We start from the raw sequence: 13,262 nt of genomic DNA on the forward strand, positions 1-13,262 counted from the left end.
ATCTAGTGAATACAATTAATATAAAATTTTTAACCAGTTTTCGTTTATAGAGATGCTAGGATTTTTATTTATACTATTTTGATTTTTGATTATTTCTATACTTTCTTTGAATTTTCTTTTATATGTATCTTTTTCTCTGTGTAAAATATCTATATTATTTTTGTCTATATTACAATTATTTAAAAGGCAGTGTTCATGAAAAGCAGAATTTGGTCTACGATATTTCAAATCAGCTATATGTTCTTTCAATCTTACTTTAACTTTACGTTTAGTTTCACCTATATAAATTTTTTTATTTTCGCATGTACACGGAATTTTATAGACTACATTTTTACTTTCTTCTTTCTTTGTTATATTTGTTTTGTTAACTTGTTAACAAAACAAATTGCATTTAATCTGGAGATTAGCTTATCGTATGTCGGTACTAGTTTTACATTAATTTTTTTGACTTCTTTATTAACTTCTTCGTATAGACCTCTTATATATGGGAAACGAATGTATTTTATTTCGGCTTGTTTAGGATTTATTCTTATTGTTTTATCTGTTTTTTTATCTATTTCTTTTTCCCAAATATTAAGGATTCTGTTTGGGTATCCTGAAAGAATAAATTTTTTCCTTTTTTTTTATTTTTTTCTTTTTTTTAGTGTATTTAAATGTTCGATTTGTTTATTATTTATACTAGTTTTATTTTTGATTTTAGTGATCTACAATACTTGTGTTTTTATATGTATGTTATAATCGGAAAAGTATTGAAATTGTGTCAAATTTGACCCTCCATGTTTCGTTTGCAAATCTACACTTTGGAGACCTCCCGAACCCCCCAAAAAGTCAATAAAAGAGGAAAAATTCGCGCGAGTGTGTGTGTTGGCGTCTAATTTGTTTAATTTTTTTATTTTCTGTTCTGAGATATTGTTTAATATCTCAGAACGGGTAAAGTTTAAGAAACGAAATGTGGCACTGTAGCTTGCGTATAAAGAGGCATTAATACTATTAAATTTTGGTCCTTAATTAAAGGTCGACAGGGTGAAGACATAAAAGGAGTCATGTGTCATATATCTTAATGAATATTTTACTCGTTACTAGCGTTCAAAATTTAAAAAATAAAAAGTAAAACTCGTCTCTAACCTCAAAGTTAGCTTTTTTATCATTTTATAATAGTACAGTAAAACCCGTTAAGATATTCTCGCCTACGATGTTAGAATGTGTATGGGGACATGATTTAGTTCAACCACTCTGACGGTTAATAACTAACTCCTGTGTTAAACCATCTGACTACAATTCTAACCACTCTGACTGCAGAAATTATTAGGCTTCAAACAGGGTGAACAAAATCATGCCCCACACACACAGTCTAACATCCATACATATAGAAAAAAAACTCGAATCTTTTCCATATCTCGAAATTTCAAGGTGTCCTAAGTCCAAAAATGTAAAAATTTGGGAGGGGTCATTTTTTGGCCGATTGTTACACTCTCCCTCTGTTATATATAACAGCCGGAAAAGTAAAAATTATCGAATACATATTTATATATTGACTGTTCATTACTTAGAGGAGTCTTTTAGCATTGGAATAAAAAGTTTCTACGTTCTATAATATAGTTTCTATTTATTGAACCTTTTATTCTGAGGTCACGTAATGACATCAGAATTTCCGGATCTCTTTCGGTAACAAGTCCGCCCCTAGTCGGAGTCGGTAAATTTTTTAGCGACTCCACAGCCCTGATATATACAAATTTGCAAAAACAATAATGGTGTACTACCACAGTTCACTCTTGTGTTACAATGGAACAGAGACAACTGAATACACTGAAAAGCGACAACACTACACTAGTACACACTACAGCGTTGCTGAATCGTTGTCTCGCTGCACCAGAAGTGACACAAAGCGCAACTCACGAAACCTATGACACAAAGCGTGCTATTTTAAAACTCTTACAAATTATTTTCAATATTTTGCATTAAAATCTCGCGACCCCAAGATTTCGCTAAGCGACCCCAAATGGGGTCGCGACCCATAGTTTAAGAAGCCCTGGTTTATAGCATAGTTTATATGAATTATTCCCAAAAAATTATACGTATTTTGGAAATGTTGAGTCGAATTAGTCTAGAATCGATAAATTTTATGGAAGAAACCTTTCAAACAGCCGTAGTTCGTAAACTGCATACGTGCCGGGCTGTGATTGGCTGGACTCCTAGAAGCTGGATTCATAAAGCTCGGAACGTATCTACCGTGTTATAGGGGGTCGACTGTATAGTAATTTTAATCTTTCAAACGAGTTTTAATGTTCGATATATAATTTTAAAAATCGGTTTATACAAATTATACAAATATGTTAATTGCTAGAAAACAAAATATTTGTGAAAATAGAGAAATTCTCATTAATTAAAGTATAGAGTATAGCAGTGTGTATTTCATATGGAATATAATGTGTATATAAACCATAGCGGGGAATAACAATTTAATGTATTTATTAATTCCCATTTTGCTTTAATAGTTCGATTGGATTTGGACTGAACGAAAATTAACAGTAAAAAGGGTGAAAAGTATCTTCTAAAATAAGTGAAAAGATCCCATTCATCGTCTCTGTGACCAAACTGATCAATTGTTATCTAAATGGAGCTTTATCGGAAAATCGTTGCCATTAATTGTGATATTCGGTTTAACAATATTCAAAAATACCCAAATTTTCTCTTTTTTATTTACTAATCTATTAATGAAATTAAACTTTTGTTAAACTTGTTTTGTTAAACGAATTTTACAGATAAAAGCTTATACATGGTAAGAACTAGGAAGCGAGTTCTTATTATGTATAAGCTCTGAAATATACGAGAAAGATAATGAGATCTATTGAGTGACTAAACAATTCTCTTGAGAATGACTTCTTTTTTTATTTAAAACGAATTAAAAACTTCATTCTAGACGTGTTAAGCCATGTGTTAGACAAAAGAGGAAAGGAAATACACTGCCAATACGATTTTAATCCAAGTTGTCTCCCGCTCCTGACAACACGTCCTGACAACGGGTTGAAACACGTCGAATAGCTTACTGCTGTTACTGATAAATTTTGAAATAAATAGATTCCTAATTACAATGATACATAGGTCTGTTATATGAAATACAGTATTTCATTTTCGTAATATCTGGAGTAAAAAATTAGAAAAATGCGAATATTGTAGTCTCAAATGTGGCAGAACGATTGACATTAAAATTATTCAATTAAACTATAATTTGTTGTTTTTTTTTCATTTGAAACACATGTTTTTATATGTGGATACCTGAAATTTGAACTTAATTGATTTCTTCAAACATATGAAACGATGATATTAAAAACTATGTTTGCAACATTAAATATATTTTAATATACGGTTTGCCGAATATAAAAATTCTTAATTAATGTTTTAATAATGAATTGAATAATTTACATATTACAATATGAAAAACTTTCACATTAAGATTACATATAATGTTTATATTGGAATCTCAGTGAGCTGTATGACGGGGAAATATCTTAAAACTGGTAAAAATTTAAAGAAAAATTATGAAATCTTAATGTTATTTTTTAATTTTTTTTTCTCTAGAAATATAATTGGAAAAATTGGCTTCTATAATTTTAGTAATATTTTACTGTTGTTATTTATCAGGAAATATATATATCGCCATTTAATTCATAAAGTAGTCCAAAATATTCACAGAATATCATAGAATGAAGTCTAATGCAAAGTTTTCGGATTTTTTGCACAATCTGTTCTACAAACTTGTATTTTATAATTTATTTTCAGATCGATAGTAGTTTTTACCAATTAAAACTATAAAATCGTATGATAATAACATGGGAGAATGTCCATCTTTGGAATATTTAACTATATTTGATTGCCTAATTTAAAGTAAAGCCTGTGATTACCTAGAAATGCGTAATNTAATTTTTTAAATGCATTACCTTCTGTAAAAATAAGTAAACTTAATTATTTTAAAAAAAATAGATATGTTTAAAATTGTATTTCTCACAATATCGTTACTTGACCTTTCACTTTATCGAGTTGCTGTCTCTTTATTCTAATAAATATACTTTATTATTTTCTTTAAAATTTTGAAATTATCGATGTAATGTACAATAAGTAAAGAAATTTCGTATCGATAGTGATATTCCTTAGTAAATCTTTACTTTTGTAAGATATAGTATAATGTAATAAGTATTCAATTCAATTTACTTTAATTAAACTAGTCGTTTATTACAACTAGTATAGTTTAAGTTAGAGTTTATTTTATTATTTCCATATAAGAATAGATTTTAGTATTATTTAATAATAAACCTTCGTTTTAATGCGTAAAATACAAGTATAGGATATATTTCAAATGTGACTGATCGCGTTAAAGAAGTATGACCTGTATGATATTTGTTACTATGTATGGTAAGGATCATTTCTCTTTCCTCCTCTTGTCACATTATGACATATTCTGAACTTCTCCCACCCCTCAACAGGCTGACATCACTTATAAACAGCCTTCATCTTTCAGTTATCTAAGGAGTCACTTTGAGGATTTAATCCACCTGGAATTAAAGATGATTCTAATCGAGTTTATGTATAAACTCATGATGTTTATACAAAACGATGTTTAAATTAGTTTGTCATTTAAAATCTCCTTAAAATGTAAATTTCATGCAAATTTTCAGGAAATTTGGCTGAATATAAAAATAAATAACATTACTAAGCACCAATGTTTAAAGAATATTTAAATAAGCCGACGGTCATCAAAATTTTCGATTTTTCTATGTATAAATATTGTACAGTACCTATTTTTAAAATAAATAATAAATATGAAAAGCTTTGTTACTGTTTTGAGCATACCAATCCTAGCACAATTCGTTAGATATACAGTATTTGTAATGGCTTAGGATTTTATAAACATGTTGACAATTTTGATAAATGAGAATAAAGATTTCTTACCACAAATATTTTCTACCATTTCCTCGAATTTTTCATATCGACATGTTACGGAAGAAATGAGTGTAAAAATAAGCAGTAAGATTGTCTTCATGTTTTTTTCTGGATTAATAACTGAAAAGAAAAAAACAATATTTTAAATAATTAATTTGTTTATCGAATAATTATTCACTGCAAAATGAAACAAAATAATATGAAATAATACATTACGCATAACATATGCTTTTTTCAATTTACAAATATATAATAAAAAAATTTATGTAATACAATATTTGTTAGACAATACATACCGAACTTATTTTCATACACTGTTCATTAGTCAAATAGTATTCTATTGTTATTTTTTAAAGAGAGAAAAGCGAGTAGTCTGTATCATACGATAGAAATTAAACCGTTTCTTGACTTTACTTAAAGAACTTCTCCATTTTCCAAAATAGTTATCTAATACAAAGATATATATTTAACGAGTAATGCCGGACTGAAATTTTTAATCATATTTTTAAATTTAAAATATATGCTCTCCACCTCAAATCAATAGTGTCTTGCCCCTGTACATCATACTTTTCCGTAAGTAAAAGAGTCGTGCCGGTCATCTATCTAACTCCTTTCAGGGGAAACTTTTTAATTGAAATAAAGTTTGCATCGGAAGTTCATATATAGGGACCGCCTGCCCTAAGCTTTCCGTATCTGGTCTCTCCTTTTGTATATCTAACCATGTTCTCAAAACTAAGGAAAGACAGACGGAGAGATGGGCAGATGAAGACAGTGGGAATTTATAAGTCTTCGATTTTTTCAAATTACAACTCAATAATTCAATTACAAGTTAAGTAATGAATAAAATCAAAAATAATAACAGAAAATCTACGATAGTTTATCTAAAACAATCAATATTCAAGAGGTTTAAAAGTGCTAATTATTCAGATATAAGATTGTTACTGTACTAGCTTGTACAATAGGAAAAAAATTGTTAGACTCTTTTCAACAGGAATTTAACCATCTTTCGAATGAAACATTAATATTTACATTCGAACATAAAACTACATATTCATCTGGTTTATTTCAATTTTAATAATATATGATATATGATTACATTCACTTACAAACAATAAATAAGAATCTAAGCTATAAACATATCATATATCATATAAAACTGAAGTAAATTAGATAAATATGCAGTTTTATATTTGAATGTAATACGACCTTGGTAACGGTTAAAAGTTTATTTAACAGCAAAGCAAAATCATAAAAAACAACAATAAAAATAACAATATTAATAAAAATGAATAATAATATAGTCATCTTTATATAACATAACTATATAATTAAATATGTAGTCATCACATAATCATTTGATAACGTTAAACTACGACAAAGAAAACCAGGTTTAATATTTTTTAGCATTGTTGCCCTTTTCTTTTGGAACTTTTTGGTTTAAATCTGTATTTACAGATTTTTAAAGAAATTTTAAACGTCAGTAAACCTGTACAGTACGTTAGTCAAAATCCTTTTAATTAGTAGCATCGAGAAACCGATGTTATTAGTTAAAAGTAATTATAACGAACCTCTTTTACTTTTAAAATTAGTTTAGTTTTACTTTTATAGTTTTAGTTTTGTTTACTTCATTTTTGCCCAAGAAGATTCGGAATTTTACTGATTTTGAATTTTATTCTTTAGCATATAACTTTCTGTAAAAATAATATACAATCAAATTATTTATATCTTATATTAAAGGAAACTAATAACACTACATGTTTTTTAGTTCTAACACTTTTTAACTTCATAGAAATAACATTATCTGTATAGTAGCGAGTTGTCTTATCGGAAAAAAGGCTAATTGCCTGGAGCCACCATCAACATAAGGCCCCAAACAAGTCTTTTATAATATATATATATATATATATATANTAGTTGTTTTTACCAATTAAAACTATAAAATCGTATGATAATAACATGGGAGAATGTCCATCTTTGGAATATTTAACTATATTTGATTGCCTAATTTAAAGTAAAGCCTGTGATTACCTAGAAATGCGTAATTATAATTGTCTTCACTCTTATAATTATTTTTCAAGCGATAAAATAGATGAAATTTTAATTCATAAATTGTTACAAAACATTTGTGTCCTTAAAACAAATGTAGAGCCATCACAAACCTTTATTCACAAGTAATCATTCTATATGGACTTCTGTGTTTATTTATCTAGATGGATACACATGTGTGAATTTCCGGCAAAAGTTTTTACGCTCGTTTTTACGCAAATGAAGTCTCGTCATTAATCATGTTTTAACATTATGAAAATTAGTTTTCACAATTACAGTAGAGCCTCGATTATCCGACCCCCTATCAACCGACCCCTCGGTTAATCGACCGTCCTAGTCGGCAATTTTCAAATGTCCGCTATTGATGTGGCGCTACAATATTTGGCTATGTCTGGCTGCTTTAATATTATTTTTACGTGTTTTAGCTGGCAACACTGGATCGACCATGAAAGGGAGCCAGTATTTAAATGAGGCTTAACTTTCTAATTTTTAACGATACAATAGCGATGATTATTATTTTAAAAAGTTTTTGTTAGGCTTAACATCGATGAAAATTCAACGCGAAGTAGGTTAATAGCGATATACTAATATACTAATTACATGGGATATAATAATATACTACACTAATAATAGATTTTTTCATACTTTTCGGTTATCTGCCCTTTCAATTATCCGACCAACCCCAGTCCNTATATATATATATATATATATATACATATAATTCCCCGAAACAATTATTTCCTCGAAAAAAAATATCTGAAATCAACACTGTATATGGGATTTCTAATTCAAATTCGCCTGGGCCTCATTTAAATCCACGGTAAATCTCTCAACATTAATATTTTTTCAGGTTTCGTTAAATATCACTATAGAAGAATTTGATTGCATACGTATATTCTTCTGTAATGATCACTAAAACCGCAAGCCAAGAGCCGTTCTCAAAATACATATTTTTCGGCGAATACAGTTCTCAAATACTTCTTCAACTTCTAATTTTATAACATCTACAGTTCGTAATTGAATTATAGAAGATAAAAATGTAAATGCCAAACGACTTCGCAGATTATTCATTAGAAAATGTAAATGTGTACTTTTTAGTTATATCGCATCATCTAACATACCATTCATTTGGTGTGTCTTCCGACCTGTGCGCTATATAAAAAAAAAACTACTGTATTACGAGTAATATTAAAAAATAATTTACAGAATTTCGTGATTTATATTATTTTTGTTAATTAAATATTACGACAATGTCTCTACTTCACTGGTAGAAACGCAAGTTATATGAGCGACTTTTCGCTCAAATAACTTGCATTTTAAAAACGTAAAATTATGAACAATTGAAAATTTGATCTCCATTTGAGAATAATTTAAAAATTAAATAAAAAATGTAATATAAACAATCACCTACAATCTATATTGTAAAAATAAATAAGATATAATTTGTAAGAAAATGTTTTTTAAAATCCCTCTTAAAATCTCCAGCGTGTGGACTTGCATAAGAAAATGCATAATTTTTAAAAAATTAAAATTTTCCTTATTAAAATTGTTCGTTAAAACCAAAAATATTACTTACATTCACCAGTCAATATAGTAAAATGCACTCAAAAGTCTAAGCGAATTGTATCACAATATATAAGATGGATCTGGATCTAGTTTAGGGATCATTTCGTAATTATCCTTAACAATTAAATTTAAAATTAAAAAATAAACACAGTGATAAATGTTTCTGAAAAAATATATTGATTTAAAAACAATGTCATATAAGTTTACCTATTATTGTATTTTTATATTTATGTTTTGTTTATTTCACTAATAAATCTTTACACTTTAAAATTAATCAAATTAAAATTATGAAAATAATTAATAATAAACTAGATCAGCAAAAATTCTACATAATAAATGAACAAACCTATAAATACTTATTGTATAACAACATTTTAAATCAATTTATTTTGAAATCAAATATTTAATTTATAATTTTAAAATTACTATACTTTTAAAGAAAATGATAAGCTAATTAACTAATTTTTATTTTAAAATTTAAATTGCATAAAGAGTAATTATAAAATCTAATTTTAGAGATAACGTTGGTAAATTCGCGATAAAATTAATTATCAGACACGTATTTTCTAAATGGGCATGTGAACTATACTATTAAAAGGTAACATTTTCTCAAGATAACAACATGGCATTTAGTCATTATGAATATATTAGTTTTCTAGAAGTATAGATTTTATGTTGCGTACACGTGGTTATTTCGTGATAATACATCGCTAATTTCATTAGAGGGTCCTTTAGCCTGTATCTTCTTAATGCAATATCAGGTCATCCTGACGTCGGCAAGCACCTGGCGCAGGTTAATTAGTGATTAGTTTGAATTTCCGTCGGATGAATAAATTATTTTTTCACAAATTAAAGACAAAGTCTACATTTGTCTCAGCGCTAATCCTCGGTAGATAAAAGGAGCCAGAAACCCAACTGGACAAGGATGAACTAACAAGACGTCGCAAGATTTACCATTCCAATTTTAAAGAAGAATTTTTTAATCTTTATTGGTTTTTGTGTTTTTTAAAGAACTTTTTTAAATGTAGGCAGTGGTGTAGCCTAAAAAGGAAGGTCCACCTGTCTATAATTTGTTCTAGAACACTACGTAAAAATGGTGATCGTCTAAAATATATTTTTAGAGCGACTTTCTCTTTAATTTGTGAAAAAATAGTGATTAGTCTTGCGCCAAATGAGTCTTGGTGAAATTAGTACCGGAATGGTTCCCCGTTGCCTGCTCTGAACAGTGGTGTTCCGCGATGGAAATAATGCCTCTCGGGAGGTCTTTTAAAGGAAACTGACCCCTATTCAGGCATTGCAGACGTGGAAAAACCCTAAAACTCCACGTGGCCAGCCCGTCCGAGCAAGGCTCGAACCCACGACAGAACTCCCAGTGAACTTCAATGAACGGAACAGCTTGGCCACTGGTGGGCCTTAACCTATATATTTAACTGTAATTTGAAAAAAGGATTGCATACATATAAATAAGTGCGCATCTGCGACAAAAATTTGAAATCTTATCTTACTTATTTGTTAAAGATAAATTTAAAAAGTATCTGGTGACTGCATTTCTAAGAAACAACCACAATTTTCTACGTGGTAGGAGCCATAAATTCGAGGACGGCTTGTAGTTCGTTGCTTTGAATAGTTTAAAACACCTTCGAAGTAATCCTCTTTGTCAACGATACACTGTTTTCCAGTGATGGTACAGCTTGTGGAAGGTTTACTGTAAGCCATCTTTTTAACTACATGTTTCCTGTGATGCGGTTTTTACCTCATTTGATAACTGAAAACGGCCTGAGGTCGTTTCCGTATCTTTGAGTCATCATGTCCTTCATATGTTAAATATTATTTAACACGAATAGGCGTAGTATTTTTATATACAAATTGCTTTTTGTAATTGTATTTTCGAGGATTTTTCCACTAATGTTAAAAACGTATTTTTAAAATGNTTTAATTATAACACAAAGTTTTATCTAATTTTTATTTTAAAATTTAAATTGCATAAAGAGTAATTATAAAATCTAATTTTAGAGATAACGTTGGTAAATTCGCGATAAAATTAATTATCAGACACGTATTTTCTAAATGGGCATGTGAACTATACTATTAAAAGGTAACATTTTCTCAAGATAACAACATGGCATTTAGTCATTATGAATATATTAGTTTTCTAGAAGTATAGATTTTATGTTGCGTACACGTGGTTATTTCGTGATAATACATCGCTAATTTCATTAGAGGGTCCTTTAGCCTGTATCTTCTTAATGCAATATCAGGTCATCCTGACGTCGGCAAGCACCTGGCGCAGGTTAATTAGTGATTAGTTTGAATTTCCGTCGGATGAATAAATTATTTTTTCACAAATTAAAGACAAAGTCTACATTTGTCTCAGCGCTAATCCTCGGTAGATAAAAGGAGCCAGAAACCCAACTGGACAAGGATGAACTAACAAGACGTCGCAAGATTTACCATTCCAATTTTAAAGAAGAATTTTTTAATCTTTATTGGTTTTTGTGTTTTTTAAAGAACTTTTTTAAANTCTAACTTACCCCCTTCTTAATATTTTTACATAAATAGTCAAGAAGGAAATGATCCCCGAAAAAAAACTTGAAAGTTAGGGCTTTTGCATGCAGCTGATTTTATTAAATAGAAATTTGAAATTAATTTTCTTTAATTAAATTTTTATAACTGATTAATGACAATATTTACACACCTCTGCAGATAATTCCGGTGACATATTTTCTTTGAGACAATTTGTATAATGTTCTTTATTCTTATCTGTCAATGCTTGAAATAGATAAGTATATAAAGTTATAAAAATTATATTAACTCTGAGTCCAGAGTACAACTTTTAATGAAATTTTAATTACTTTTAGAGTCTTCACTGCTACAGTCATGTTATATCTTTTCCACACAGCTTCATAAACATCACCATATTGACCACCACCTAACNGTCAGCGCTAATCCTCGGTAGATAAAAGGAGCCAGAAACCCAACTGGACAAGGATGAACTAACAAGACGTCGCAAGATTTACCATTCCAATTTTAAAGAAGAATTTTTTAATCTTTATTGGTTTTTGTGTTTTTTAAAGAACTTTTTTAAATGTAGGCAGTGGTGTAGCCTAAAAAGGAAGGTCCACCTGTCTATAATTTGTTCTAGAACACTACGTAAAAATGGTGATCGTCTAAAATATATTTTTAGAGCGACTTTCTCTTTAATTTGTGAAAAAATAGTGATTAGTCTTGCGCCAAATGAGTCTTGGTGAAATTAGTACCGGAATGGTTCCCCGTTGCCTGCTCTGAACAGTGGTGTTCCGCGATGGAAATAATGCCTCTCGGGAGGTCTTTTAAAGGAAACTGACCCCTATTCAGGCATTGCAGACGTGGAAAAACCCTAAAACTCCACGTGGCCAGCCCGTCCGAGCAAGGCTCGAACCCACGACAGAACTCCCAGTGAACTTCAATGAACGGAACAGCTTGGCCACTGGTGGGCCTTAACCTATATATTTAACTGTAATTTGAAAAAAGGATTGCATACATATAAATAAGTGCGCATCTGCGACAAAAATTTGAAATCTTATCTTACTTATTTGTTAAAGATAAATTTAAAAAGTATCTGGTGACTGCATTTCTAAGAAACAACCACAATTTTCTACGTGGTAGGAGCCATAAATTCGAGGACGGCTTGTAGTTCGTTGCTTTGAATAGTTTAAAACACCTTCGAAGTAATCCTCTTTGTCAACGATACACTGTTTTCCAGTGATGGTACAGCTTGTGGAAGGTTTACTGTAAGCCATCTTTTTAACTACATGTTTCCTGTGATGCGGTTTTTACCTCATTTGATAACTGAAAACGGCCTGAGGTCGTTTCCGTATCTTTGAGTCATCATGTCCTTCATATGTTAAATATTATTTAACACGAATAGGCGTAGTATTTTTATATACAAATTGCTTTTTGTAATTGTATTTTCGAGGATTTTTCCACTAATGTTAAAAACGTATTTTTAAAATGTACTCGCAAACCTCGGTTTAAATGATTTCATTTTTCATGCGAATGTTTTACTACAAACTTGCAACTTTTTAAAGTTATACTTTGCTCATTAAATTTGAATTTTTTTTGACTCATTATGAATCGTGTACATTTTTTTCTTTTTTCGTCATTTGTCATAACTGTTAGAAACATTATTATTAACTATAAATTAATCTAAACTTGCGCAAATTCAATAAATATCGAATCATTAAATTTCATATTAACTGTTTAAAAAGTTTTATTAAGTATAAAATTTATTTATGCTTCTAACACAATAAAGTGTTATAAATTAAGACAATTGGCGGGTTTTCTCATCTTTATTTAGTTGATACGTGTGAAAATTTTTACACGTTTCGGGCTCTTAAGCCCCTCTTCAGCCAACTAAAACATTAAAAAAGAATATAACATACATATAAAAACACAAGTATTGTAGAAATCATAAAAATATAAAACGTACCTTTCACTTACAAAACAGTTCTACAAAATCCCTGATATAAAACATATTCTGGACATAAACTTATTATATAACCAATATAAACTATAAAACATATTCTTGATATAAACATACACTGGACAACAACTATCAAATTGGTGTACAATTGATTATGCTTTCTACAAAATCCTTATTTCTTTTGATACACATTCACAATATAATACGAATTTACATAACTTCTACAATATAAATTTACATATCTGACATC

The 13,262-nt window shown here is 29.2% G+C and overlaps 1 long non-coding RNA gene across 1 annotated transcript; it reads right to left on the minus strand.

Annotated features, from left to right (window-relative positions):
• Positions 1 to 4,006: 4,006 nt before the first annotated feature.
• On the minus strand, positions 4,007 to 8,618 carry LOC111623345. Its single transcript, XR_002756425.1, has 4 exons — positions 8,561 to 8,618; positions 8,106 to 8,136; positions 4,948 to 5,058; positions 4,007 to 4,054 (listed from the first exon to the last, which is right to left on the minus strand). It is a non-coding gene; the product is annotated as an uncharacterized LOC111623345 (long non-coding RNA).
• Between the last annotated feature and the right edge of the window lie 4,644 nt (positions 8,619 to 13,262).

The sequence above is a fragment of the Centruroides sculpturatus genome, unplaced genomic scaffold, assembly GCF_000671375.1.
Source record: "Centruroides sculpturatus isolate CEXI.00-Female unplaced genomic scaffold, Cexi_2.0 scaffold339, whole genome shotgun sequence".
Classification (NCBI taxonomy): domain Eukaryota; kingdom Metazoa; phylum Arthropoda; class Arachnida; order Scorpiones; family Buthidae; genus Centruroides; species Centruroides sculpturatus.